This window comes from Schistocerca cancellata, chromosome 4, assembly GCF_023864275.1.
Source record: "Schistocerca cancellata isolate TAMUIC-IGC-003103 chromosome 4, iqSchCanc2.1, whole genome shotgun sequence".
NCBI classification, from domain to species: domain Eukaryota; kingdom Metazoa; phylum Arthropoda; class Insecta; order Orthoptera; family Acrididae; genus Schistocerca; species Schistocerca cancellata.
In genome coordinates this window covers 594,536,129-594,562,450 of record NC_064629.1, presented here as the reverse complement: position 1 = coordinate 594,562,450, position 26,322 = coordinate 594,536,129, and the positions used below count along the sequence as shown (strand labels likewise).

The following is a 26,322-nucleotide window of genomic DNA, read 5'->3' as shown; positions in this document are numbered from 1 at the left end:
TACATTTTGGTGGCATGACCTTCATTGTACACATTGCCTCGCCTTGCTCATTCGTAAAGCCGGTCGCAGTGGCCATGCGGTTCTGGGCGCTACAGTCTGGCACCGCGCGACCGCTACGGTCGCAGGTTCGAATCCTGCCTCGGGCATGGATGTGTGATATGTCGCCATTTGAACCTTTTTTTCTTTTCATTCGTAAATGTCTCATCATACAGTGTTGAATCTGTTTGGCCGCTCCAAGAATCCACCAACAGAAGAAATTTATTGTCTGCGACGTATGGCTTCAACGTTGTTTCCAAGAATGTTGCATGTCCTGACATGGAACAAGTAACGACAACATTTTCGTACTCGTCTTCTAATTTTTTGACAGTGGCGGCAATCCGAGAACCGAATTTATTCGCAGGCTCTTGCAAACATAAAAACACAGGGGATAAAAGTTTCCCTGAAGCGGTTAAACTGTACTGTGCTGTGTAGGCGTGGGTGGTCTTCGATACATTGAGTTTCTTCAGGGTAACAGTCTTTGCACCTTTGACATGCAGAGACCTGTTGTATGTTGACTCATACTGGCATCCGGTCTGGTCGGTGTTAATTATATAGCCGATGTTGAAATGTGGCATTAAATCAGGCTCTGTGCATAGTATCAGATGCGTATTCATAACGTCGAGAACTGCCTCTGCAATTGATTCACCTATCGATATTATTATAGGACTGAAGGACATTGGAGGATTGTCAGTTATCATCCCTTTTGCTTTATAAATTGAAAAAGCGTAGGGAAGAGCACTGGTGAAGTTTGCTTTGAAATCGTCATCAAACGTTTCGAGATTATCAGTCACTTTTTGTTGGGTTGCCATGCTTCATTATGGCGCGACGATACTCATAGCTCCACGAATCGTTGCGAACTGACAATAGAAGCACAGTCTAATACATACAGTCGCGACACTCACTGGAGAGAAATCCATTACCGTGTGATAGCTGACGCGACGCTTGCGATTCCAGCGGTCAGCTAGGATAACGTCTGTTAGCGTCATATACATAATAATAATAATAATAATATTTTATTTTCTAACCTTTTTGCACGCCATTTACGAAATGATTGTTTTTATTTGATTCGAAAGCTTGAATGTATTTAAATTCTACGGTAAATAGTTGAACAATCTGAAGAAACGAAGTAAAATAACAATGAGAAAAAAAATTAGGAGGCATCCGGGATTGATCCCAGGTCGCCAGCTTCGGTGGCATTGAGTTTAACCATTACGCTACGCCTGCAACGACGAACAACGGGAAATATAAGGATATAGTGTAACGTAAGCCTTTCGAGAGCATTTTCTCCTTTCCTAAGGCCCACTCAGGTGAAATATTTAAGGCACGTCATGTGGCGACCCACCTCCTTCTACACACGCAATTTTGGCTAAATCGGCGTGTCCCGATTGGCGACCTCCCCTTGTTAGATGGAGCTGGGCTCCATTCTCTGACTTGCCATCCAGACTAACATTTTCGTTTCCATGAACTAACCAATATAAATACTGGGCAGTCAGCTTCACCCAAAGCATGGAGAGTTTTTTTTCTTTCTTTCAAAATGGTTCAAATGGCTCTGAGCACTATGGGACTTAACTTCTGAGTCATCAGTCCCCTAGAACTTAGAACTACTTAAACCTAACTAACCCAAGGACATCACACACATCCATGCCCGAGGCAGGATTCGAACCTGCGACGGTAGCGGTCGCGTGGTGGTTTTTTTTTTTTTTCATCGTTCTTTACAAAATGTAGTATTGTTTGTCTTTTATGAGCTCATTATAGATGATTTTGAGAAGAAACATCCTTAATTTATCGTTGAACACATTTCTGTTTGTCAAGCACTCGATAAGTAATTCCTTGATGATACGAAGCAGAAGATTATACAACCTTCCGCTGGAATTCTAATAAATGCCACTATTAACCTGGAAAATATCGTTGACGACTAAGTCCATCAGAATGAATGTACCGCGAGTCTTTTTCAGGCATTTCTCATTGTTCTTGAAGCCCACATATATAATTTCTTTCATTGATGAATATTTTGGGCCTTAATATAGCATGACAACACAACATTACACCCTAGGACATATGTGAATAAAAATTTGTGAACTTTGTGACTATGTACTAAAGTTGCAATTATAATTATTTCTGAACTAAAATTAGCTGAACCCAGTCGTCTCGTAAAAAAATAAATTATTCCACTATTAGTTTCCGTCGATGCAAGGCCCCAAAAGTAGAACAATCTATTTAAAATCCGTCGGTGAAATTAATGAAAAAGGCATATTTAAATCACCATAGGCGTTTAGTTTTACAGATTTAAAACACTGTCAGTTTGCAATGAAACATATATACAATTTTGGTTTATTTTCTAGGTCTATAGCAGCGCTTTACAAAAGATAATAGGTTGTGAATTTTACGTAATAGTCTTCTGGTTTATGATTTGTTTTAATATAATGACTTAATTTTGTGTCTCGGGCAAAGATCTGGAGCGGTTACTATGGCTACTTCGGATTTTAAATACCTTTCACAACAATAAAGCAACTACGGACACTACAACCTCTAAAATTAAGACTTGTTACGTATTCCCAGTCAGCCTCTACTATCATCTGTATGAAACTGCTGAAAATGTAAAATTTAATAATCCATGTAAACGTAATGATTTTACACCAAAGCACACAAACATAAAGATCGAAAACAGTTCGAAGGCAACGAAAGTAGCCACACAAATTGCTCTATATGTTTGGCTGAGATACAGAATCAAACCGTGACCGAAAATTATTCAGTAGAATTCATAGCTCAATCTCTCTCGCAACGAACCAAAATTGTAAGTATCTTTCATTTCAGATCACTGATGTTTTAAAAATCAATAAAACGAAACGCCTATGGTGATATAAATACCCATTTTTTAGTGGTGCGCAGACGGATATTAATCGTCTGTAATAATTGTTAAGCAGCTGAAGACACTATGGCCACAGATATGAAGAATTTAGCACAACATTCTGTTCACTAATTCCTATTGGTTAGCTAGTGTCGCTTTTATTTCTTTTCTTACGAGACAGAAAAACTGTATTTTACAAGCACTGAAAGCAATACAAGGATTGAAAAAAAGAGAAAGAAGGTTGTTAACATTGCTATGCATTGTTTCTCGATCTTCAACTGTGTTCTTAAGAAGTGACTTCAACTCAGCGGCAGCGGAGGAGCAGTTTACAACAGACGAGTCTATACACTCCACGTAAAAGTTTTATGTGTGAGATGACACAGATGAAACGAGGCTGATGCTGCAAATCTGTGTACTTACCAAAAATGTCCACTTAATAGTGGTCGCCTCAGAAGTATGACCCACTTAAACATCTGTAATCTTTCCTTCCACTACTAAGATATTTCAGCAAGTCATCCTCCGTGAGGCTGCGCTAGAGATCCGCCGGTTTCTCCCTCTGATGTATCGCAAGACAACGTCTCTAGAAAACTGCTAGTTCACTGACACTGTATACATCGATTTTAATGAAACGTCTCATACTTTAAGAAGGCAGTTAAGTCGAAATATAATCTTGCGATAATACTCCACGTAAAATGGTTTCTTACTAAATCGAGCAGTGTCAAATGGTTCAAATAGCTCTGAGCGCTATGTGACTTAACTTCTGAGGTCATCAGTCGCCTAGCACTTAGAACTAAATAAACCTAACTAACCTAAGGACATCACACACATCCATGCCCGAGGCAGGATTCGAACCTGCGATCGTAGCGGTCGCTCGGCTGCAGACTGTAGCGCCTAGAACCGCACGGCCACTCCGGCCGGCGAGCAGTGTCTTTGCCAGGCCAAGAAAAACCCTGCAATGATATTTTAACCTGAAGTTATGCAGGACCCTGCCTTCTCCCGATCGTTTAAATTTCTATTTGTGTCAACAACATGAGAGTTTGGTAGCGATACTACGCCACAGTAACAGTGATTCGCCTGCCTCCTTGACCGACAGTACGTCAAAGTGTTAACAGCTCCAGATCTGGCGCTGTTTACAAGAGGGAAACTGCTGAGTGACTGTTGGCACACGCCTCCTATACAGGCGTATAAACAACCAACTGCCTCATTTGTTGCAAGGGCATAACAGAATAGGAAGATACGCCAAATACCAGCACACATTTCAAAGGTTTTGCAAAAATTTCGCTAGAGACGTTTTCTGGGAATTTTTGAAAATATAAGAAAATCCAGATAATCAAAATATGATTTCACAGTACAAAGTTTGTTCTTGTGGAGATGATGTGAAAAGAAAAATGAGAGACAGCAGAATACTTTTTATTTCTCTATAAACTTGTCAAATTATTTGTTTCAATCTCTGTTGTATCAATTTAATAATTTTACTCAACTTGTGACATGTTTCGTATATTATAACGTCTGACAACTTCTTTACTCATGTAGCGCTCTTTAACACTATGTTCACCGAAAAAAAAATGTTCAGACTCAGTAATAGAAGTTGTGCACTGAACATACGGAAGTTATTGAAAACGATGTAACTAAATAGATGCAGTGTGTGTGGCCAACTGAGGTCACTCCAGGAATTTTGACGATCAAGACTTATGCAACAAGTAGAGGAGAGGTGCAGCCAATGGTCACCAGAGTGCGTGTCTCTGTCCTCCGTTCGAGTCCAAAAATCCCATCACTGTGAGCATCAGGCGTTTTTGTAATTTTTCGCCCGCCTCCGCGAGAGGTGGAGCTTGAGGTCCGTGTTGTCTTCATCAGTAATCGGCTCTTCGATATACTCAGCTAAAAGCATAAAAACATTACTTTTATGCGTTCTCACGAAAGTTATCTACAAGTTTTGCCTCCGTAGCTGAGTGTCCAGCTTGTCTGACTGCCGTGAAGAGGTCCTAGGTTTAATTTCCTGGACAGCCAGGGGTTTTTTCCTTGGTGGGAGGACTGGAATGGATGCACTCAGCAGCGTCTTGCCAATTGTGGAACTACTTAAATAATAAGTAGCGACTCCGAAGTCTGGCAAGCAGACAACGGCGTGGTGAGCAATGTGGGGTGTACTCAGCCGCGCCAATTGTGGAGCTACTGGAATAATAAGTAGCGGACCCAAGGTTTGGCAAGGAGACAACGCAGGGGAGAGCAATGTGCTGACCACATACCTTTCCATACCGCATCCGAATGTAGCCACTGGATCAGGATAACACGGCTGCCGGTTAGCGCTGAATGGTCCGACAAGGCCAGAGGGCGCAGCTGTGTACGGTACACATACAGAGTTATAAGAAATGGTTCTGTAAAATCACGCAAGAACTGAACGATGGATAATTAACTGTTGCAGTGAACATTTTGCGAGAAGGAACATACAGCCTGCGAAGAGCTTTAACTTGGTTATTGCCATACTGGAGTGTTTGGCGCGTCAGGCAACACATTCAACTTCTCTTTTTGATCCACCATCCGCAAAGTAGCTCCTCCTGATACATGACAACATGAAACTTCCTGGAAGATTAAAACTGTGTACTGGACTCGGACTGGAAACTGGAACCTTGCCTTTCGCTGACAATGCTCTTACCGGCGGACGTGTGAGGGCAGAACTTTTGTCGTGTCTGGATGGCTCAGTCAGTAAGAGCATTTCTCGCGAAAGACGAAGTTCAAAATGTTCAAATGTGTGTGGAATCTTATGGGACGTAACTGCTAAGGTCATCAGTCCCTAAGCTTACACACTATTTAACCTAAATTATCCTAAGGACAAACACACACACACCCATGCCCGAGGGAGGACTCTAACCTCCGCCGGGGCCCGCCGCACAGTCCAGGACTGCAGCGCCTCAGACCGCTCGGCTAATCCCACGCGACGAAAGGCGTAGTTCTTGATGCAAGTCCTGGTCCAGTATAAATTTTTAATCCGTCGGGAAGTTTCATGACAGTGCACACTTCGCTGCAGAGTGAAAGATTCAACCTGAACATGGTAACAAGCTACGACTTCCGTCAGTCTCCGCCTGTGCGCAGGTGTGCTTCCAGACCGACAAGCACAGCCTCACTTGCTAAGGGGTCTCTGCAACCATCTCAAAGCTACATTACCCAGAACGATAACATGTCCAATTCCCTGGACTGCTATGGCATCAAACTCAGCACTTTCGACTACTCCCAATGAGAATATCACTTTGCGATGAAGTCGTTGTGGTCACGGACATGGAATTGGTTGCTAAGATTGTAGTAGCTCGTGGTGAGATTCGAAACACGACAGGGATGTGCCATAATATCGGTGGTGGTGGTGATGATGTTTGGTTTGTGGGGTGCTCAACTGCGCGGTCATCAGCGCCCGTACGAAGTCCCAATTTTTACACAGTCCAATTTTTTCACAATCCAATCTAGTCACTGTTACAAATGATGACCACGATATGATGAGGACAACACAAACACCGAGTCCCCGCGCAGAGAAAATCCCCAACCTGGCCGGGAATCGAACCTGGGACCCCGTGATCAAGGGGCAGCAACGATAGTCACTAGATCACGAGCTGCGGACCACAATATCGGTAGACGTCATTTCTAGTAGTTTTTGGGAAGTACGAAATTATCCGTTGTTGCCTTGCGATTGTGAATGACATTGCAGTACGTAACATCTGAACATCAGTACGGGAACCTCCAGAAACTTATACCTCCTATTCTTTTTCCCCTCCATCATTCAGTTGGTAATGTAGTAATCATGAATTTGGTGTGCTTCCTCAAATAATCTTCTACAGCTCAGTTCAGTAACAGCGTCCTACATAGACAGATGGGAGCGCTGCGTACATTTAGAAAATGGCTGATATTGACGTACGTATAAGACAGATTCCGTGATCGAATTCCTTACTGCTGAGGGTAAAACGCCAACCCGCATACGTGAAGGACTGCAGAATGTGTATAGAGATTCTCTGTGGGACATCAGCACCGTTGCACGATGGGTTCATCGCAGGAGAAAAGCGGAACGGCACACAGTTGGCCAATGCAACGCGGAACAGACGGCCAGCGATTGGGGTGTGACAGAGTGCATAATAAAATATATCCAATTCGTGAAAACCCTCAAGAAGTTGAAAGCACGACTTCAGCGACTTTGCCCACCAAGAGTCACGGAGGATGTCCTCCTTTCGAACGACACTTCAAAAGCACACACCAATCACTCCACCACTGGTGAAATTGCAAGAAATAGCTTGGAAGTCCTCCTCCACTTACCATACTGCCCTGACCTTGCACCGTCAGACTTCTGTCTGTTCGGTCCACGCAAAGAAGCTCGTGGAGGGCATCACGCTGAAAATGCAGATACTTTGAAACATTTTGTGCACCAGTGGCTGATCAAGCGGGATCACGATTTCTACCACACAGTCTTGTCTCATGGTGAAAAAGAAAACTGTGGATAAAGATGGAGATTATATTGAAAAGTGACAAATTAAACGATATTGTTGCACCTATTATCCTATACTCAGTGTGTCATAGGAAGAATGGTCAATATTTAGGGATATGACAGGAACGATCAATCGAAGCAAAATAGTCAAGTAAACATGGTCTTAAGAGCTGTGAACACTCGTTCAGTAGAAGAGATGTCTTTCACTGTAGCGAATATGAACAATTGCACATAATTATTAAGGTATGCATTTTAGCGCTCATGTTTACTGGACATTTTTTGCTTGTTTTGATCCACAGTACAGATTCTCAAAATAGGGAAAGCAAATAGATTGCAGCAGAAGAGATTTGATTCATAGTATCGCCGATGAAGAACTGCTCATAACTCTTGCGGTATGCATTTTAGAACCCATGTTTACATGACTTTTTTGCTTCGAATGACTATTCCTGTCATATTCCTGAATATTAACTATTCCTCGTGTGACAACCTGTGAATGGCATTTAATTTTCTTCAAAAATAAAAAAAAATAATCGGCTTTACTCCCTGACTGACCGTCGTGCGTAGTGTAATCTTTCGTACATAAAAATAAATAATAAACTCACGTCAGTCGAACTACTAAATGGATGAAATGAAATCAAATTACTTCAGTCCATAATCCCGTCAGACAGGTTATCCTTGAACTGCCTTTGCAGACCTTCATGTTCCCCATATCTAAATGTTTATTACAGCTATCACTACTCTTTTCGCTTTTACGGGCTCTGACGTTAATAAATTTGAGTGCCTGACAGACTCAATAGGGGGCTAGTTCACGAGGCCCATGTGTTAGATGGCATTGTGGGATTTTCATAGCGTTCCTCACATTCACTGGCAAATATGCGTGTCAACGAAAATTCTCGTTGAAACTGTCTTGGCAGTCAAGTGCAACATCCACCCCGCTTGTGCTCCGTCTCTAATGACGTCGCCGTCGACGGGACGATAAAAATTAATCTTCACTTCACTCTCTCTTTTCAAATGAGATGTATTAACAAGGTAGTTCTACACCGGTCCAAGAAATACAGGAATAGACATTAGTTTTGAATTGAAAATCACAGAGTAGAGCGTGGAGCCGACTCTAGTACCTATTATCCCTTCCCCTTTCATGCTAGTAATGATAGAAACAGAGATGGAAGAAAGTGAAGAGAACGTAAGGACTGATTAATCTCAATCCTGAAGTCATTAAAGTTGAAACAAAACTTAGACTGTTAGATGTATAGTATCAACACCCCAAAGACACTCCAACGAGTAGTCCAATGTCCAGTGAATGAAAGGTAATTGAAAGGCAGCTTTTTAGGACAAGCAGGCAGCCGTCCGCACCACATATTCGGAAGCCGGTTGCTAGGGCCGCAAGCAGATCTGACTGGATTATTCCGCCGAGTCGTCAGCCCAGCCACTGCGAGGTACACAAGAGATTACTCTTGTTGTGATGTTTACGTAACGCGTTGCTGGCGCATGCAAGGGCTTTACAGCCTACACGACAAATAGTTACAGTCACCGTTGACGATAAAGCGAAAATACGCTTGGGTTAAGCAGTGGCCGGTAAATTGGCTGGCCGCTCTGGGGATCGATCCTCTGTGCTCCGGAATACAGAGCTGCTGCCACTACCGGTGCTTCGCCACGGCGCAGGTGATAGCCGTCTAGTCAATAACTACAGCAGGCACACCACAATATGCGTCCAAATATCCCGAGCATAGCTACACAATGGCAAAGCACCCGACTTACGTTTGGAAGGAAGGCTCATTCGAATTTAAATATGCCACTATTGTCTCGAATTTATTGCGCCAATTGTTGAGATAGTTCCTCCAACAATGTCTGCCTGTAATGTTATGCTGGCTGGCACTGCGCGTTCTTGGCGTGCTCACCATTGCTGTAGGCGATTCATTTTTATTTAGGCGGAAATTGTGATCCCTAAGGATTCTAAAAGCTGAAACTTATTATCGTTTAATACTAGCTACGTTACCTTTAGCTGGCGCGGAGTCGTGTCAGCAATTACGATTTTAGAAACACTTGCTTCTTTTTTATTGGCTTTCGGGCGGTGCCCATACAGCCATCTCAACAGTGGAATGTCAGTTATGAGGATACGAACGTAAAGACAACACAACACTCAGTCCCCGAGAGGAGAAAATCTCCGACCCGACCGGGACTCTAACACGGATCCCTTCGGTTAGTAATCCGCCGCTAGAACCGCGCAGCGACCGAGAACAGCAATCAGTGATGTTACTTAGTCCAGGTGGGCGCTTTTATTGAGAAGCAGTTTGTTGGGCTGTGGATTCAATAACTAACTGGAGGAGATGTTTGTAGGAGAAGTGGACTTGGAAAGATATGTTAATGAGGAATCAAAACGTCTTGCTCATGTGAAAGTTTAGTGTTTCACTGACTGACTGTCGTATTTCTGAACTCTTATTCCGAAATTACACGAAAGAAGTTAGGTCCAGAGTCTACCAGAGTGCTGCCAGATTGCAAACTACAGAGTGGGCAACATAAATGTGACCGCAAAATATTTACAACGAGACTAACACGGGACTGATGCTTGTTAATAAGAACAGCAAAGAAGATGCTGGATACGGTCACCGTTGGCGTCGATGCAGCGCTGTCCTCGCTCGATTTATCAAACTCAGACACACGACGTAGAAGCTCTACCTATAGACCAGTCAACGAAGGAAAATTAAGGGATTAATCGGGTAGTCGCAAAATTTTATACATTTTATACAGTAGTAGAAGGGAGTGGTATGAACAGCATACTAAAAATCCTTACCGGTGGGATGTGTGCGATCGGTGGAGAGTGGGTGGGGGTTTAGGTGACACTTTTTTATGTTTTTCTTGAATAACTCGAAAACAACGGCTCAAGCGAAAATGTACCCCAGTACAAAATTAAAATAAATTTCGTACATAAAAAGGTCCTATTCGTTTTTGCTCTAGGACTAATAGATTACGCGTGCAAGGACTCAAAAAATCGCAGATTATTAAACATAACGTTTAATGGTATAAAATTAATGCTTAATTTTAATGGAAGTGAGTTAAGAGCAAAAGGAAGGCTTGTCGCCGGATTGTGGTCATGCACTTCCCTCCATTCATAGGTCTGCAAACCGACCAGAGAGCAAGTGATTCCCCCCTCTCTCTCTTCCCAGCTACGTCACAAGAAGCAACTACAGGTTATTTCACAAAGTTGTATCGACCCTTCTGCAACACGTCTTATGAATGAATGGCGATGCAATTTCCAGAGACGCCTGAAGGTGTTCATTTTCAACAAAATGAGGGAACACTACGTGGAATGTGACTTACTAATAATAAGTACTAACGCAAGAAACGTATATCGAAAGAATCTACGTAAATCTCTGGACATATTCCACATTGCTAGAGAGAAAATTTATTGTTAGGCATCCTCTACGACAGCAATAGCGTTCTTCTGGGAAAGGCAACTTCAATCATCACGAAAGCCTCTCGCTTTTCAGTTTACAGGAAGACTATATCTCGCCAGCATTTCCTGTCTAGTTCTCTTATGTTAGTTGACAAAATAAGTTGACTGAGCTCTTTTTCATATAGTGGAGCTATTTTCAGTTTGTTAAATCAGTAGTTATTTGCAGCTTTTGAGTGAGCTATTATACCAGAAAGCTCAACAACTGTAGCTGTCAACTGTCTACCACACTGAAGAGCCTGCCCCCAAGTGTAAGATCCTGTCAGTACGTATTCAACAAAGCCGATTTAATTGTCCCCACTATCAATTACTGGTATATTTTTCGTACCCTGTGGGATATCAAATGCATAACCCCAGCCACAGCTCCCCCAACATCTAAAACAAGCCCAGTGGCTTAAACTGGCTCCCCCTGCAACAGAAGTAGGCCACCTGGGTCGTATGTTGAAATATCTGAAGTTTCATAAGTAAAGCTAAGCATAGCATTACACCACATTAGTGTTTCAGACCTGAACATGACCAGTGTCATTCCATCAGACATATTGACTCCCACCTTGCAAGATGTACTGTCGATGTGCAGTCCACTCTACACGTCCCAGCAGTCCCTAAATGGAAGAGATTTATGTAGACTACCAGTAACACAATGGCCAGAGAAGCGAAGAAACTTTCCGATTGTTCATTAATTCATCACCAACTGACTACAACATGATTACACGGCTTTACAAAAAGCTGTGAACGATAGACGCAGCACTCCAATTCCACTCCCACCAACACTACATAGCTCACTGTCAACATAACACTTACCAATTAAACTCTTCTCAGTCATTGTTTACAGGAACGTATTTTACACAAACACTCATTTGACAACCGCAAATAAGTACTCAGCTGTGTGCAAATAAATTTCCGGTTCAGAGCCATACTAGACTGACGAAGACACTTCGCTTTCTTCTTTATTGTTATTTCAGTGCCTCACAACAGGGGAGGGCTGGCAGCGGATAAAACCGTTCTTCAGCCAAAGGTTCCAAACCTGTATTTAATGTGATAATAAACGTGGATTTGCAAAATACACATAGCTGAAAATACTGATGGTTTCTAAAACGCGTTTGACGATTTTATATTGCAGTTAAAATACCGGCACTCTTTAACGTGAATGATGCCATGGTGTGATGTTGATGCTAGGTGACACACGAAAAAAATTTCATGATGAAGGTGTGATTATGAGTATGACCAAGGAGCCCTGTAGATCCGCAGGTAGCGACTGGAAGTCAGCAATGTGGATGAAGGGTGAAGGAGAAAATTGGAGGATGGTGAGACATGGAGCTTTGTGATTAGGGTTGGAAAGAGGGATATATCTCCGGACGGATTTCATCATTGGGGAGAGGGAGTTCGTTAATATTCCGGCGGGAAATGATGGATAAGTGATGAAGGTACATTGAAAGTGGAACATGGATGTAGTGGAGCAACAGTGTACCTGGATTAGTGATTAGTGGGGGGGGAGAGGGGGGAACTGAGTGCTGGCATTGGGTTTTCCGATTAATTTATCGGATGATCCGAAGGTGCTCTAGGAAGAGAAGAAGGTGTGGGAAGTGGAAGAGTCGGTACAGGTTGCGAGATGGGCAAGATAGGCGGATGTGGAAGCCGAGGCAGAGTGCGTATCTTTCCAGGATTTCACGGGACTTGGCGAATTTAGACGAGGCACAGATCAAGGCAAAGTTAGCGTAGGTTACGATGTGGAGGAAGAGGTATCTATAGGTGAGGATAATGGTAGGACGTAGACCCAGGTGCGGCCTGTTCGTAGTTTTAGTCGGTTTCGGGCTTTGTATTGGGTGGTAAAAGATGTACGTTTCATGTTAGTTTCCTGTCGAGACTTAGTCCTAAATTCGGTTCTGTGCTGATCACAAAGATGGGTTGGTTGTATATGGAGATATGGAAATATGGACGAAGAAAGCGCCACATGGTGTGCTAATTACTGTAAGTTTCCACGTATTACACCGCACACTTCAGGTGGCATTGCAGGGAGGCATGTGAGAGTTGAAGGGTGAGGTGAGCGGCTAGATAGGCGGTGTCGTTAGCGTATTGCAGTACGTACGTTGGGGATGGCGGTCTGGGAACGTCTGCAGTGTACAGCATGTAAAGGAGGGATGAGACGTAGACGCGCTCCGTTCCGCAAAATATAGTGAGCTGCAAGTGTTCTGCGTATGCGTCAAAATCAAGTTGACAGGCGGACCACACTTCCCAACGTCAGTGCCCTCGCTAGTGCAACCGCGGAACTCAGCTGTCCTCTGCATTACCGCTCGCCTTGGCCGTTGGCGCACTATGTCGTCTTCGATAAGAAAAAAATCGTGGAAATGATGGGGTTCCTTGCAGTGTCCAACTTGCAGCAGCTCTCACGGTTCATCAGCTTTCCCGCCAGGCGTATTTCCACGGATTCTTTAATAACGGTGTCCAAAAAAGATGTTGCAGTTGTCAGAATCATAGTTACACGATACTGCATTGAATGTCCTGTAGAAAAACACTGTTTGCCAATAGCGGACTTACTTGGTTGCAAAAGGCGAGTGCAACGCTGATGTTTAGTGCAGCGTTCGTTCACAGTGCATGTGGTCTGTCCTATGTAAGTCAAACCCCATTGACAAAATACCCATGTCTGTCTGTGCACTGTGTCGCCAGTAATTCATAAGGCGACCAGCGAAAAAGTCGTAATAAGTTAGTGAAGCACGCGGTAGTTGCTTCTTGTGACTTAGTGGGGTAGAGAGAGTGGGGACTGGTCTGCTCGCTCTTCAGTTTGCATGAAGGCAAGTGCATGACCACAATCCGACGACCTGCCTTCCCTCACGCGACTCCTGACATTTGCAGTTTTGCCTGTTTCGAAGTGTTGGGTACCGTTGTCTCCTCCTCCTCCTCCCCCACCATTCGGTCCCTGAAATTCCCCAGGAGGGTGTATAAACACTTAAACTCGTCTACCTGCTCCGAAGGGATGACGCCACACCGATCGAAACACAAATCCATATGCTCAATTTGCTTCCGACGTTCCTAGCGTGACGACCAGTGTGGAAGTTATTACAAAGGCCAAGAGCAGGGCAGGCCTTCTGCCGAGAACAGTGGTAAGCGTATCGTGAAGGAATCTGAAGGAGGTGGTGTTATGTGGGTGTACTTACGCCAAAAATCGGATTAGTGCGAGGGAAGGATGAATTCGAATAAATGTTTAACGTATCACTTCATCTCTGTCGACCACCTGTAGATACAACTCTGGACACGAAGAAGAAAGTGGAGAGGGCGAAGAGCAGGAGTTGAGAAGAATCAACGCAGTTATCCCAGATACACGTGGATGAAATGGGAGATCGTCACAATAAGGGTGATGACTGTCACAGTGATGCCTAATTCAGAATCTATGAACAGGACCTCGCTTCGTCAGCAGAGTCAAGTGCGGGGGAACCAACAAGAGCCCAAGAACTGTTATGAAACTAATCTTCATGAAGATCTCCGAAAAATTGGATATGAAACTGTTTTTCTTCTAGAAGACGATGGATTAAAGGAGAGGATAATCCTATTTAGTGGAAACAAAAGAAAGGAAAGCTTAGAAACGTCTTCTCATTGTTTTATGGATGGAACATTTAAGAGTTGCAGCAGGCAGTTTGCACAAATCTGTGCCATACACGCATAGTTAGGAGGCCCTAGTGACGAAACAAACATTCTTCCTGTCGTATTTGCGCTGCTCCCTACCAAGAAGAAAGACACACATGTTCACCAGTTTCGTCTGATTACACAAGCAGTTCCTCGGTGGTGCCCAAGAGAAGTGACGTCGATTTCGAGGCAGCTGTGATAACAGCCCTTCATCAAGTTTTCCCCTCAGGTGAAATAAGTGAGCATCATTTCCAAATCAAGAAGAGTGTATGGAGAAGACCTCAAGAATACAGTCTGAGAGTTACCAACAGGACGTAGATTTAAAACATCACGTCAGCTTGTGTGCAGCACTGGCATTTGTAAAATCTGAGGACGTACATAGGAGACGGATGAATTGATATTCAAGCACAAGCTTCCGATAACGAAAGGCTCTCTCAATTTTTGACTGCTTTGTGGGCAACTTGCTATAGAACGAGGGTATCCCCACAGTAATGTGGAACTGCAACGGGAAAAGGCACCGAAAGCTCTCACCCTAAAATCACCTATTTAGTGGAGTGCTTGAAGAAGGAAGTGGAGCTCACAAACTGCACGTGCCTGAAGTTGGAGATGAATCTTGAAGGGAAGAAGAGGAGGAAGAAATACTTTAAGCTGGACGACAGGGTAGAGAGAACCGTACAAAATTATGAAGAGCCTGGAAACATTTGGTCTGCTTGAAAGCCATTGCACACATTCATAAACTTGACTAAAATACGTTAAAAAGTAATGTATTACAAAGGTGTGAAGACCATTACGTCCTCGCAGATAATTTAATTAGAACTATTAAGTATACTGAAGCACCATTACCGGCGCTAATATTAAGTTATGGTTACAATTTGTAAGTAAAATGTGCTGTAGTTCTTGAAGAAGAAAAAAAGGATGATGAAGTCGATTTGGGCTTATTTTAAAGATGTCGAAATGGTATGATCATTTATCATTTTGAAAGTCCAAAGTCTGTGCATAATCTGATGAGTATCAGCTTATATAAGTTGTAAAAACTAAAGAGTGTTTAAGGTCTCACAACATTATTACTAAATCTTCGTACATCCATAGTTGAAATGGAGGACTGTGGGACGTCAGCTGGTATAAATTTATATTAAAAATGAAGAAATTCCTCCAGCTGTATTTAAGGTGTCGATTTTATTTTGGCAACTAGTTTCAACGTTGTAACAACGCCATCTTCAGGCCCATACTCTTGTTGAGGTCAACTGCGTGCGGCTGATACTAGAAGTCAGTGGTGAGAGCATGTCCATATTCTCACCACTGACTTGTAGTATCAGCCGCACGCAGTTGAGGTAAACAAGTGTATGGGCCTGAAGATGGCGTTGTTACAACGTTGAAACTAGTTGCCAAAATAAAATCGACGCCTTAAATACAGCTGGAGGAATTTCTTCATTTTTAATATTATTACTAAAATAGCTTAATAATACTAGCTGGTCGCAGCACGGCTCACTGGGGTTTAATTATGAGGCAGTGGGGCTTGGCTTAACGAATCCAACGTTAAACATTGCTTAAATGGCCCTCCTGTCACTGGGAATTACAGTCACATCCAACTTTTTTCAACTTTGACTTCCTATTTAGTGATCATATTTTCTTTCTCTGTTTCGAACGTTGTCCCGGGACACGTTATTAATGAAATATTGGCCGCAAGGAATATCGGATTTTAGGGGGTACAATAACGTCGTTCCTTTGAACAATTTACACATCCATTTCTTCTTTCCTGATTGCTTTTTGGACAGTCAGTCACAGTGATTAAAATAGCCACAAACGAAGCGCTCAGAAAGATTAACCAACATTCGCATTCTTTTTGCTTCGTTCCTTTCCTGTTCCTCCCATGGCGATAGGCTGCTCCAAACGTAGTCAGTAAGTGTGGAAATAAGCTACCGTGCAGACAGAGTGGAGGTAGGATGCGGCTATATTTATGACTGGAAGAACTAATTACATACTGGCATAGTCGATGGTATTGCTTTCGTTTTCCAAAAGTTTTAAATATTTCGATTTCCGAATATTGAAAAAAAGCTCTATATTTCGACACAACTGAACGGTAGTTGGAATTATGCTGGTATTACATGCAACTACTGTATCTAAAATCCATCTGTGTAGCGGGGCTCCATCAATAATTATATCACTATCTTTATTTGGCTACGTGATTGCAAGTCAGGATGTCGAAGGAGGAGGGCCCTTACGTACTGGCTGCGTCGGGTAAGATGTGGAGACGGCGGCTTGAAAGCGGTCACCTCGCGCACGAGGAAGGACCGACCAGCCCTTGCCTGAGAAATCGCTTCTCGAACCACATGGCGAAGGGGCTGACTGCAAATATCCGGCAAACCCTGCCGACCACAAACGTCCAGCAAACCCTGTCGACCGCAAATGTCCGCGATGGCAACTCTCCGGCGTAACATGTGACCACACTCCACGCCGTACCCATATCCTGTTCCGTCCCGCGACACAATACGGGTCTACTGCACTTTGATGTTATATAAATATTTAATATTTGTGCTTAAACCACTTCATTTAAAATTAAACATTAATTGTACTCCATCAAAACAATATTTTTTAATTATGTGCGATTTTTACATCCTTTGCAATGCGTGAACTATTAGTCCTAGAGAAATAAATGAATAGGACGTTTCTTGTAGGAAGTTTAGTTCGATTTTGCACTGTGAGACATTTTAGTTAGAAGCCGTGGCTTTCCAGTTATTCAAGAAAAACATAAAAAGTGACCGTTGAACATCAGCCTCCTCCACCCCCCATCTCAAACCTCACACTCCACCGAAGAAGATTTTTACTATGTTGCTCATGGGCCTCCCACCTACCAGTGAATTTTTGCCCCTATTCTTCGTTGACTGGGCTGTTAAGGGATACCAGAAATAGCGTACTGAATGTTTTGTTGTATTTCTCCCAATGTGTGAGGTTATTTCAATGCACCTGACTTCTCAGTTTGTCCCAGAGGTAGGAAACACAGGGGGAGACCGTGCAGTCGGGGTGACCAGAAGACAGCACTGCCTCTGCTTATTTTCGTTTCCGCACAGAACACCTCACGCACTCTTGAAAAGGTTGTCAAGGTGGCGTGTGCTGTTGCTCCGTCTTGTTGAAATTATCCATACAGTCGTTCATTTCCTGTGATTTGATCCGCATACATATTAAGCAATTTCTGGACATACGGTTCAGCATTAACATTTTGGTGAAAGAATCGTGTTACGATCTGGATACTAGACATTGCACATGAAACACCATTTTGAGATTATGTAACGGCTCTTCAAACTACTGACTAGTATCTTCAGATGCATAATGCTCATGTTCTTTGAGTTCTCATACCCTGACAGACTGGACTAGGCGTCATCTGATGCCGGCCGTGTGGCCGAGCGGTTCTAGGCGCTTCAGTCCGGAACCGCGCGACTGCTACGGTCACAGGTTCGAATCCTGCCTCGGGCATGGATGTGTGTGATGTCCTTAGATTAGTTAGGTTTAAGTAATCCTAAGTTCTAGGGGACTGATGACCTCAGATGTTAAGTCCCATAGTGCTCGGAGCCATTTGAACCATTTCGTCATGTGATGAAATGAAAAACTGAGGATCCAAAAGCGCTGATTTCACTCTAGTCAGAAACCTCCGGGAGAACTCAACACGCAAAAGTTCGTCCGAAAGCTTTGGCTCATGGCCAAAGAGTAAATTTTTAAAGACACAGATGCAGGTCCTCCTTTATGTTTCGACGCGGTGATCTTTAAACTCCCACTTGCACAGACAAACATAGTGGAGCTTTCGTCGGCCTTTGTTTCAGGCTTTCCTTCACTCGAGCCATGTTTTTTATTGTCCGAACAGTTTTCAGGTAGATCTGGTTTTTATTTGTTAAAGAGCCCGTTTCGCGCCATTTTGGCACCAAGTTGTGCAACGCAGACTTTGCTAGAGATTTTGTCAAAACGCTTCCACTCAAATTCTCGCGCAAGAAGATTGGCATAAGTTTTCCACAAAATATGCTTCACATAACGCTCGACAGTGAACACGTGCTGCTACATCGCGAACATCATATTGTGTTGCATTTAACTGGTCACTAAACACGTCTGGTCATCTCACTCACTCCAACGTAATGAAACACCGTAGTACTCAGGGCAGAGTCTGCGGGAGGGGCGCATGTGCAGACATGTGACAGCAAATGATTCGATTGGTGCATCTAAATCACGGTTTCCAGAATTTCTGTGATGGGCAGTTCTGTTCATTAACAAGGCTCGATTGCGTGTCAGTCTTATGAATACTTTCCGGAGCAGTTTTATTTATCCACTCTACACTTCACTGGGCACGTTCCAACTGCAATTGGCAGACATTGCCTTTCTCCAACCTTTTAATGGGCTTACCCAAGCAGATACAGGGGGAGGTTTAACGTAGACTCCGAACGACGGTACAACTACGCTTTTTTCACATTATCATTGCTACAGATGAAAGACGAGGTAAGTGACAGAAATATACACAGCAAAGATTGAGGCTTGGACCTTTGGCTCTGTAGTCAGAGTTAACCACTCATGCAAAATTATACTTGTGTACATAAGTAACTCGGGCCTACCGATTAATACGCCATTCACAAACCGCGGTGTGATTACATGGCGCGCGCTCTACGATGACTGGATAGAGTTTCAGTTTCAGACTTCTCGGAACAGGCAAGTTTAAACTAAAGTTTTTTTTTAATCACGCGTTAAAAACAGTGTTTAATACGATTTTTAAATTTAGGTACGGCATTTTTTTCTATGAGATTAGAGGTCAAAATGATACCTACATTTGGCCGGCCGGTGTGGCCTAGCAGTTCTAGGCGCTACAGTCTGGAACCGCGCGACCGCTACGGTCGCAGGTTCGAATCCTACCTCGGGCATGGGTGTGTGTGATGTCCTTAGGTTGGTTAGGTTTAAGTAGTTCTAAGTTATAGGGGACTGATGACCTCAGAAGTTAAGTCCCATAGTGCTCAGAGCCATTTGAACCATTTGATACCTACATTTAAGATGCAGTATAACAAGTATAATTAAATTAAATTCTCTTGAAAGCTGCCAAATCTCAGAAAATCTCATCCTGAATATACACCTTGTTTTATAAACTTAATTCCGACAGCTAAACAGGTACTATCAGTGGTATGAACCAAAGACTTGAACACATCAAATAATTTTAAGTATTTAAAATGTGTAGGGTAAATCTCACGTGAAGAGGAGTTGGCACCACATCTTACCGAATCTCACCAACGGGAAGAATCATAATTAAATAAAAAATAGAAAAAGCAACTCGATTAATGGACGTCCCATACCGTAAATGCATGCATTGGGCATTTGGAGTCGGGTGCTTCGTAAAATGCCTTTGCTCACAGCGCCGCATAAAGCTGCAGGTCTTCACTGGGCGAAGAGTGCATCGACAGTCCAATGAAGCGTTTAAACCGCAGCGAGTGGAAGTAGTATTTCAGGCCGGAGGTGGTTGTGTCACATTTTGGGGATGTTTTACGTATGATACAGTGAACAGAAACCGCGATGTTCATTCGAAGATTCTCGGCGATCAAGTGTCACCCTGTCTTCTGTATATTTATGATAAGCTTGCTGTGAACACTCCATATATAGAACTATTTGGAACATCGGGTGGAACGTATCAAGTCAGGTTGGTATCCCACCATTGTCGAGGGCGTCTGCGGACACGTTTTCGCTGGTCGTCGGGACTCAGTTTGAAGAGCAACCCATCACTATAGACAATTCTACTCCAGTAAAAGTAGAATCCAAGCCGCGGACGTGTCTGGAAACGCCTTGGACAGCAATGGGATAGCAGTCTCACTACCACCTGCTATACGGCCCGACAACCAGGAGTGATGGTCTGGGGTGCCATTTCTTTTCATAGCAAGACCCCTTTGGTTTTCATCCGCAGTATCTTCACAGCATAGCGGTACGTCGACAGTATTCTATGCCCAGTTTAGTTGCCTTTCATGGCACGCCACCCTGGGCTCATATTTCAGCAAGATAATGCCTACATGCACACATCTAGAGTTTCTCCTGTTGTCTTCGTGCTTGCCTTCGCAGGCAAGGTCGCCGGATATCCCCTCAACGCTTGGATCATTATGGGTAGGGCCCTCCAACTATCTCGGGATTTTGGCGATCTAACGCGCCAACTGGACACAATTTGGCACGATATCCTTCGGGAGGACATCCACCAACTACAACTTATCAATCAATCAATGCCGAGCCCAATAACTGCTTACGTAAGGCTCAAAGGTGGACAATGATTTATCGAGTTCCTCAATTTGTGAAACTCTTTCTTTTGAATAAATCATCCAGTTTTTCTAAAACTGTAATCATTTGTTTGTCTGTACATGCACGTCACGTCTACCGATTTCTGGAAATGAAATGGCTCTGAGCGCTATGAGACTTAACATCGGAGGTCATCAGTCCCCTAGACTTAGAACTTCTTAAACCTAACTAACATAAGGACATCAAACACATCCATGCCCGAGGTAGGATTCGAACCTGCGACCGTTTCAGCAGCGCGGTTCCAGACTGAAGCGTCTAGAACCGCTTGGCCACAGCGGCCGGCTACCGATTTCTGTCCCAGTCGGATAATGTCTTTGTGTGCGTGTTTTTTTTTTTTCCTCCTTAGAGCGTGTAATGGCTTGTAAACAGAACTCTGTAAGATCTACTGAGAGAAAAAAAGAAATTCACTTAATAAATCGCCGGAGAGGAATTAAGCATAAGTCCTATCGCTGACATTTTCCTTGCATCTTGTAACGGTCAATAACTCGGTTGAAATGCAGGCAGAGCCTATCTTTGCTGCAGTAAACTATCTAGAAAGGAATACAGGGTGAAGAAAAATTCGGCACTCTGACTTCACAGCACGGTTCCCCACATACTAAGTAATACAAAAATGTCTTTCGCAAAATTTCGTCCTGTGCGTATTTCGGGCAGTAAATGGACGTTAATGACTGGCAACCTACCAACACTGTAATCACATGTACAATAACTACCTCTGTCAGTACATTGAGCAGTGCTGTGCAATTAGTGCAGTTGACAGCGTTTTGGGTTAGCATGCAGGAGGTCGAGGGTTCGATGCTGGGTTGATGTATATTTGTCTTTATTTGCTAAATGTAATCTGCGTGTTACGGTACCTGGCGTCTTAATTGTCATACAGCGATTACAGGGGTCTGCTACGAAAGATACTGCGAACACAAAAATGGAAGTACAATTGTTTCATTGGTCAGCTTTTAAATACGCCATTTGCAGGTTGTTGACGCGAATTGTTTCGCGCCACTGCATCTACTAGATTCCAAACCTGTTTTCTGTGTACCCTTCCCAAAGGTTCCATAGAAATTATTTGTAAAGCACGTCGCTAGCCGTACTGGTGATGTAAGGTCCTAACGAAATATAATGGACCTGAACGTGGCAAGAATAATAATTGGTCCATCAGGGGAGGGTACACACAAAACAAGTTTGGAATCTTAAATTCAGTGGTGCGAAACAATTCGCGTCCACGAAGTACAAAAGGCTTCTTTAAAAACTGAGCAATGAAAACGATTGTAGTTCCACTTCTGTGTTCGTAGTATGTAACTGTAAATGTTTTGTAGAAGATCCACTGTAATCGCTGTATGACGATTAAGACGCCAGATACCATACCAGGCAGACTATATTTAGCAAATAAAAACAAATAAGCCTAGACCCAGAATCGCAACCTCGATCTCCTGCATGCACACCCAAAACGCAATCCACTGCACAGCACTACCGATATATGCTGACAGAGCTAGTTACCGTACATGTGATTACAGTGTTGCCAAATTGTCAATCTTAAGTCTGCCCGAAATATGCGCAGGACGACATTTTGTGAGGGCCTTTTTTATTTTGCTAGTATGTGAGGAATCGCACTGCGAACTCCGAGTGCGCGAATTTTTCTTCATTTTATATATCCGGCTTAAAAAAAAAAAAAAAAAAAAAAAAAAGACTGCACTGAACTGACTAGAAGGCGCTGAATGTTGTTCCCCGAAGTGCCCATCTGTTTCAACAATGATGTGATATTTACCTTTCCAGAGGACAAAAGCTCACCTAGTCATGTGTTCCTGCCACGTGCACTCTCCGACATGCTAAAATTTGCCAAGCGCTGCGGAGTATGACGTTCTGTTTACTTAACAACTGATAAATCTGCTTAGCGACACAACCACCTCGCGCAAGACATACACCAACGGTACGACCTAACTCCGCTTTCAGCGGCTCCATTCTAGGTTTTGCTCAACATGCCACACGAATACCAGAGATTGAGAGTAAGATCACGTCCTTACAATTACAATTTTTTTAAAGTATGGTAGGATTGCTTCACCACAAACAAATACTCCTGCAGAGAATCAGAAAATGGTGTTTCACAGGTAGCTACCTGGCTCTGTAGTGCAAACTAACGAATATGATATTGGACGCGAACGACACGAAACGAGGGACGTGTCCTACTGTCAGTGATGGAGTTCCTCTTTAAGTCTGAACAATTCAGAGAAACAAGTTGACGGTAAAATGTTACCAAAGTACTTACACATTATGATAGATATCAATAATGTGCGTCGATAACTTTAAATGCTCACTGTGTTGTTTTCAGCATCGACGCCTAAGCACAGTAGATTATCCACCATTATAATCGATGACAAAGATAGTTTCACTGATGATCTCATAAAACGGATTTGTCACCACTGTTCACTGAGCACACCGGCATGAGGAAAGAATCTGTGATAACAGTAACAGGATGATGGTGATGCACAAAAATCTGTTCTCTTTTGGTTCCGCGCTTACTGACAAGGAAGGGATGGAAATCCAGAACGAAGTACGTTATGATCTACTAGAAGATTTGACTAGACAGTGTCCGCTATACCTTGGTGGGATAGCTCACGATAAAACGCGACTGTTTCATGGATGGATAACGTTATGTAATTCATGGCCAATGCCGGAGGCGTAGCCGTTACCTCAATGCATTAATGAAATGGCATAATTTTGCAATGAAAAAGGAAGTGGGAGATAAGAATAACAGATTTTCTGAACAGCGAAAAGTTCATAAATACAGAGCAAAATTGCTCGTTCGTTGATATGCAACTGCGCACGCTACGAAACGACAGGGGAGATTCACGGGGGGAGGAAACTCAAAACTGTATTCCAAACAGGTAGCTGTCCAAAAAAAGCCTTTATGTGTTTAGTCTTGCAGCCCTGGTCTACTAGCATCGGAGTTCTATCTGTTTCGACGTATGAAGTCCATTCTGCATAAATTTCCAACAGTCATAGCGATCTACGACAGTGATCGAGATCTAGTAAACGAAGATGTTTGCTTCGTTTTCGTTTCTTAATATTAAATGCCTTTTTCCAATGGTTTTCATGACTGGGTATTTCCTTTATCGAATAATTGTCCAAATATTCTCCATCTGAGCCAGTGATTCGCCTCTGGTTACGAGGCGTCAAACTGAAACCTTCATTCTAACTTTCAGCAGCCTAAAACCACTGAGTAGCACTTCTCTTACGCAGCAACACAAAAAGGTTTTCATTTGATACGGCATCGTACTTGTTTATTGATCTATCTTTGCAAAAATTTCTCATTTATTGAGTAATATTGAATTAGTATAGCTATAATTTAAGTAATTAAAAACTGAACTTGAAAGGTGGCTACACTGAGTCACAGCGCCAGAGATTGCGCCAAAGAGTATCATTCAGCCGCCTCCACTGGCAGTGTTTGTTGAGAAGTCGTAGTGGAGAGTTCTTGTCGAGAAGTCGTAGTGGGCAGTGTTTGTTCAGAAGTGGTGGTGGTTAAGCTGTACCTTTTGAGGCCATGTCGTGTGCCGTTGTTTTGATGGGCTAGACAGAAGATGTTGTTCGAATGGAGATGTTGTAATGATCAGAGTGTACTTTTCGTCAATATATATGAAGGTACAAAATTCCTTTTTTTATTATTTCAATGTCTTAAACAATAATGCCTCTTGGTAACAGGTTCAGTCAACAAAGCATCTGGCTCGTGTTCTTGTATCAGACTGTATTGTGGTTTCTATGTGCAATTATAGTATTTCAGTTTTATTTAATTAATTCAGTGTAAATGGTATTTAAAATATCTGGTCTTATTGAGGAAGAACCGTGCCAGATGTGTACGTTGAATCACACTTCCACACACAGAACAGCTACACTTGTGTTTTGTTGTTTCGTAGGTTTTATAGTTGCTGGGGACTTAATTAATTAATTGTGTTAACAGAAGTTTTCTTTCATTCTTTGTTGTTATTCAATGCAGTCAGATTGCGTACTAATACTGGTCAGGACCAACCGGTTACGAGACTGCGTAACCGGACAGACAGTAAAATTATTTGCACTAAAATTTAATTAAGCCCCCATGCAAACTTACTTGATAACACTGCTCTCAGAGTAGAACTGGGAACATATCATGGGTAATCAAATGAAAACTAGACAGGTGGGAAAATTAAGTAAATAGCGATTAATAAATTTATCCCACTGTGAGACAAGACAGTCAGTGCCTTTATGGAAAAATGTTTGCAGCTAACAACGTGACCATGATTGTATACAGGCAGCACCTCTTCGTCTGAAACAATTCACCGGTCACGAATTTATTTCTTCAGGGCTCCAAAAATATGCAAATCGCATGGGGAAAGATCAGGGCCGTATGGAGGACGTGTAAGGGCATCTAACGACACACTTTTGCAGCGTAACCTTGGCAACATATGGGCCCAGCCGCAAACGTTTTTTCCATGGAGGAATTTACCATATTCTCTCATAGTGGGATAAATGTACTAACAGTAATTGCGATTAGTTTTGAAAAAACAAACAACTTACTTTATTTTCCATGTGTGTCGTTTCGATTTGGTTCAAATGGCTCTAAGCACTATGGGACTTAACATCTGAGGTCACCAGTCCCCTAGACCTAGAACTACTTAAACCTAACTAACCTAAGGACATCACACACATCCATAAAGGGCAGGATTCGAACCTGCGACCGTAGTGGTCACGCGGTTTCAGACTGAAGCGCCTAGTACCGCCCGGAAACAGTGTTTATCGCAAATGCGAGAACTATATTGGTGCGCTCCCCCGGCTGGCCCACACTCCCACCTAGCGCCATCTATCCGAAGTCCTCGTCCATGTCTTCCATTCTCCTAATTTTACATTCTCACTGGAGGTTTAACGTAAATGTGCATCCGCACCGAAGGTTGTGGATTAATTGCACATCGACGTGAATTAATTACATGAATGAGTGGTGTCTGTTCTTCCTTCCAGCGCCAATCTATAACTAGCGGGCATGGAGGACAAGGACGGGGACTGTGGATAGGTGGCCCCAAGTGGGCGTGAGGGTCGGCCGGGGAGCGTACCAAGGTAGTCCGCGCGTTTGCGACGAACACCGTGTACAGATGCAGGCAGCGTGTTCCGGCAGAGGGATAGCTGCCCTCAGTATCAAAAAACTGACTGAATGGATGAACAATGAACTTTAACAAGCGTCACCGGACGTCCGCCCCGAACAAATACAACGACCAATAACGATCAAATGACATTAAAAGCCGGCCGGAGTGGCCGAGCGGTTCTAGGCGCTACAGTCTGGAACCGCGCGTCCGCTACGGTCGCACGTTCGAATCCTGCCTCGGGCATGGATGTGTGTGATGTCCTTAGGTTAGTTAGGTTTAAGTAGGTCTAAGTTCTAGGGGACTGATGACCTCAGAGTTTAAGCCCCATAGTGCTCAGGGTCATTTTGATATTAAAAAAATAAAAATATAAAAAGATGGAGCAGTGTTTAACGCAAATGCCTATTAAGCAGGCGATCCCGCGTTTGAATCCCGATCCAGCAAACATTTTCACTGGTCACAGCTGATCCTGCATACAGTCCCGATGGAGCTAACAGCATTACTTTCTTCTCTG

General features: G+C 43.2%; 1 protein-coding gene across 1 annotated transcript in view; it reads right to left on the bottom strand.

The window, feature by feature from the left end:
- The window catches only part of LOC126183183 (pyruvate dehydrogenase (acetyl-transferring) kinase, mitochondrial), a 361,965-nt gene that overhangs the window by 291,198 nt on the left and 44,445 nt on the right, over nucleotides 1–26,322 (bottom strand). The gene's annotated exons all lie outside the window — the stretch shown is intronic.